The sequence below is a fragment of the Engraulis encrasicolus genome, chromosome 5 (genome assembly GCF_034702125.1).
Source record: "Engraulis encrasicolus isolate BLACKSEA-1 chromosome 5, IST_EnEncr_1.0, whole genome shotgun sequence".
Lineage (NCBI taxonomy): Eukaryota > Metazoa > Chordata > Actinopteri > Clupeiformes > Engraulidae > Engraulis > Engraulis encrasicolus.
The window spans coordinates 9,219,575-9,224,574 of NC_085861.1; the positions used below are offsets into that span (position 1 = coordinate 9,219,575).

General features: G+C 47.1%; 1 protein-coding gene across 1 annotated transcript in view; it reads left to right on the plus strand.

Moving 5' to 3' along the window:
* itga8 (integrin, alpha 8) overlaps positions 1–5,000 on the plus strand; it is a 146,124-nt gene that overhangs the window by 18,426 nt on the left and 122,698 nt on the right.

A 5,000-nucleotide genomic window follows, 5' to 3' on the forward strand; every position in this document is an offset into this window, starting at 1 on the left:
GATAGAGGGTGTTTAATGGATATTTCACTGTGTTGAAAGGGCTTACAGGAACAGTATGTTTTAGTTGGAAGATTGTACCACTGATCTCTACAGTGCCATACATGTCGAGTGTTAAAATGTAGGAGTAGGGTAAAGCCGGCACATCCAAACGTCTGACCCGGGAGCAAGACAACCATATGACCAGATAAAAAGAAAAATGTCAGCTTCAACCAGGACTTTCCGGCTCCCGCTTTTCTTCCCCGTAACGTTTCAGGTGAAACAAAATAAAGAGAATTTCTGAATGTTGAAAAGAACCATAGGTATGTTTCACTTGCTTTAAAATTGAGGAGAGGAGAGACATATCAGTATAGTAGGTCTTGGGGGTTGTAAGGGGAATGAAAGAGTGGGAGATGGGAGAGTGGATATAATAGGTACTCAATACATGGAGGCAGAAGAGGAATGGGAGATGGGAGTCTACAGTCTGGATTGATGGAGGGGAGGATATGTTAGGAATCTTTAGTTGGGGTGCCAAAACACATGTTGAGGTCCAGGTGTGTGTGTGTGTGTGTGTGTGTGTGTGTGTGTGTGTGTGTGTGTGTGTGTGTGTGTGTGTGTGTGTGTGTGTGTGTGTGTGTGTGTGTGTGTGTGTGTGTGCATTTCTGTGTTTTTGTTCAGAAGAATGTTTTGAAATCAGCCGGTGTCCACGCCTGATACTGACAACATTATATACTCTCTCTCTCTCATTTTTATTTCAAAACACACACACACACACACACACACACACACACACACACACACACACACACACACACTCACACAAGGGCAAGCTAACACACTGACACACACACAGACACACAGACACACACACACACACACACACACACACACACACAGACACACACACACACACACACACACAGACAAACACACACACACACACACGCTGCGTCTCGCATTAAGAGAGATTGATGTGTGTGCTGGGGCAGGACACCAGGAGACAGGAGCGGTGGCCCAGCTGTAGCCTGAGCTATGGCTTTATTCAACCTCCCTTTAGACCAGTGCAGGAGTGGGGAACCTTTTTCAGTTGAGGGGCCACTTCAAATTCCTCAGAGGGCCGTACAAGTCCTCCGAGGGCCATACTATGAACACAAACCAGGATTTCTCCCTGCACTTTAGGCCTTTATTGAAGGCAATCACATTAAAAACAGACCCCACCTTGAGGTACCCTGAATATGATCTATGTCATTTCTAAGATTCCTTTACAAAATGTTATATTTCATGTGTAGATGCGTAACATTGAAATGATATCGGGGGCCGGATAAAATGGGCTCAAAGGCCGCAAATGTAGCCTGGTCCTGACCATCCCATAATACTACCATTTCATTTCGTATTCATGGTCTGGCATTTGTTTGCTCTGAAGCGATTGTAGGAAGCAGGAAGTTTGCACTCAGTTATGGTTTGAAATTATTGGACACCTCTCACCCAATCGCTGGCAGTTACTCAACAACAACATAGCGCAGACCAATGGCTCTGGCGCAGATGTGTACGTCATTGTCACGAGCGTCCTCCCCCTTTCGCCCCCACGTGGGGGGCGTATTTGATTATTGGCTGTTTTCTGGGGGGGGCGTTGCAATCAAAATTCTACTGCTCCAGGCACTCCACAGAGAAGCACGGCCAGACTACAGTAGTGGAGCCAATCCTTTGGCGGAAGTACGTAGGATGGCTCGCGAGGCTACGCAAATGGCCATCGAGACATAGGTTCCCCACCCCTGGACTAGTGGTTCCCAAACTGTTGGTCGGGACCCCTAGGGGCGTTGCCAGACCTATTTTACAGGGGCACACACATGGGTGTTGATTTGCTGTGCCCCTGTATGAGTTTCACAAAAAAACAGCAACCTTGCTACCTTGGAATTATGCTCAGGTTTAGCATACAGAGTAATCTACAGAATGCACACAGAATATCACACTTTCCATAATGAATGGGATTAGCAGCTAACATTAAGTTTATACATTGGTTATTAACTCAGTTCACTTGTTTGGTTAGTAAATACACACATATGAACTTTTCCTGTGAATTAAAATGGAAATTTAGAGACAACAAAGAACAAGTTTGGGAACCACCTTAGACAGAGAGGAGAGGAGAGGACGATAGAGGAGGAGAGGAGAGGTGGAGCAGGGAGGAGAGGAGTGGAGAGAAGATAGGAGAAGAGAGGAGAGGAGATGAGGAGTGGAGAAGGAGAGGAGGTGAGGAGATGAGAGGGAGACACTTTAAGACCAACTTCACACTCGTGCGAGAACAGGCTCAAAAGCTGAAGAGGGGGTGTGTGTGTCTGTGTGCGTGTGTGTGTCTGTACGTTCACAAGGTCAAAGTGTGAGTGAGTGTTTTCCAGAGGTCAATAGTACACTGGGGTTCAGTGAAAAAGAGGAGTGAGCAGAGAGAGAGAGAGAATGAGAGAGAGGGGGAGAGGAAGAGTGGGAGGGTGGGAGGGTTGAGCGAGAGAGTTCAGGAGAGGGGAGGCAGGCAGAGGGAGAAAGAAACATAGAGAGAGAGAGAGGGGCAGGCAGAATGAGAAGAAGGCAGGATGGGTGGAGGTGAGAGAGAAGGGGAGAGAGACAAGCAGTGAGAGATGGGGCAGACAGACAGACAGAGTAAGAGAGAGGGGGGGAGAGATAGCGGGATAGAGGAGGAGAGAGAGTGAGAGAGAGGGATAGAGGAGGGGGTGGAGGAGAGAAAGAGAGGTATAGAGGAGGGGGTGGAGGAGAGGCAGAGAGAGAGAGAGGGAGAGAGAGAGGTAGAGGAGGGGTTGGAGGAGAGGCAGAGAGAGGAAGAGAGAGAGAGAGGGAAAGAGAGAGGGGGGGGGTAGAGGAGGGGGTGTTGGCAGTTAGTCTTCCTGTGGTAATGGGGCTTCCTGAGCACCCTTTAACTCTAGTGGCACAGGGAGGGGCACACACACACGCACACACACACGCACACACATACTCACACACACACACACACACGCACACACACACGCACACACATACTCACACACACACATACTCACACACATACACAGACAAAAACACACACACACGCACACACACACACACACACACACACACACACACACACACACACACATACTCACATTCACACACATACACAGACACACACACACACACACACACACACACACACACACACACACACACACACACACACACACACACACACACACACACACACACACACACACACACACACACAGATACTCACACACATACACAGACAAAAACACACTCGGACAAAAACACACACACAAACATACACACACACTCAAGTCGATGAAGTCATATGTAACATTAGATTAAAATTTTATCTATTTTTGCCATCCGACAAATTTAAATTCTCAAGCAATTAAATGTAGTCATATATTTGGAGTAAGAAGATACAAACGACAGAGGAGCTAGCCAACTTTTGTGTGTGTGTGTGTGTGTGTGTGTGTGTGTGTGTGTGTGTGTGTGTGTGTGTGTGTGTGTGTGTGTGTGTGTGTGTGTGTGTGCGTGCTCGTATGCCAACTTTTATGTGTGTGTGCTGGCCAACTTTTGTGTGTGTGTGTGTGTGTGTGTGTGTGTGTGTGTGTGTGTGTGTGTGTGTGTGTGTGTGTGTGTGTGTGTGTGTGTGTGTCTGATGACAGGACCTTGAACCAGGCTCTCTCAGACGGGTGTTTATAGGAAGCACATCTGTGTAAGAGCCCTCATTAGTCTCTCTGTGTCAACACGGAGCGCACACACACACACACACACACACACACACACACACACACACACACACACACACACACACACACACACACACACACACACACTCACGTGTTAGTGCTTGTTGCTTGTCATCCATTCATTTGGCCCCAGTAAGTCCTGCTCTAGTTCTTCTCCAGAAAATATCTGATCAACACACACACACACACACACACACACACACACACACACACACACACACACACACACACACTCTCTCTCTCTTTCTCTCTCTCTCTCTCTCTCTCTCTCTCTCTCTCTCTCTCTCTCTCTCTCTCTCCCTCTCTCACACACACACACACACACACACACACACACACACACTCTCTCTCTATCTCTCTCTCTCTCTCTCTCTCTCTCTCTCTCACACACACACACACACACACAAATCAACAAAGAACAAAGTTTTGACGCGCAGTAATGGGTTTTTATTTGGAGAAAGTGTACGACCCAAGGTGCTTTTCAGTTCAAAGAGATTTATCAAGTCAAGTGTGTGTCCGTGTTCTGTCATGTAGTGTGATATAGTGTGATGTGATCGTACACACAGCATTCTCAACCAACAGCTGCACTCTCGCATTGAGAGGGGTAACATTGAGTCAAGTCTAGCAGTGTTGTCATACAGGGATGATCCATCTTTGAGGAAGTGTGTAAGGCCGAAATGTCTGTGAGGCTTGAATGTTTCTTTGTTAATTCATTTATTTTCCAAGACTATGAGTTTTTTCATCGACCATGTTAAGCAGCCAGTGTTAAGCATAAGAAGGTGTTGAGCATGTATCCTGCTCCATTCTATAAATACTAGAGATGCACCGGATCCTGATTTTTAGGATCCTGCCGGATACCGGATCCACTGCTTAAGATCCTGCCGGATCCGGAACCGGATACCGGATCCTACGAAAGGGTTGAAACACATCGCCTACTCGCACACATGGGCCCTTTTTATTACGTTGACTCAAACTATTTTTTACACTCATTGGCTTACTGCCACACTGCCTGCACTGTCCGCTTCCAAAGGGCTTTCACTCCATGCAGCAATTGGGGTTGTGAAAGACTGACTGAAAAACCTAGGCTAGAGATGCACCAGATCCTGATTTTTAGGTAACTGCTGGATACCGGATCCACTGCTTAAGATCCTGCCGGATCCGGATCCGGAACCGGATCTTGGATCCTGTGCATCTCTAATAAATACGTGATAATAGTACACACACAGACTCTATTGTGCCTGAATTGAGGCACACATTTTG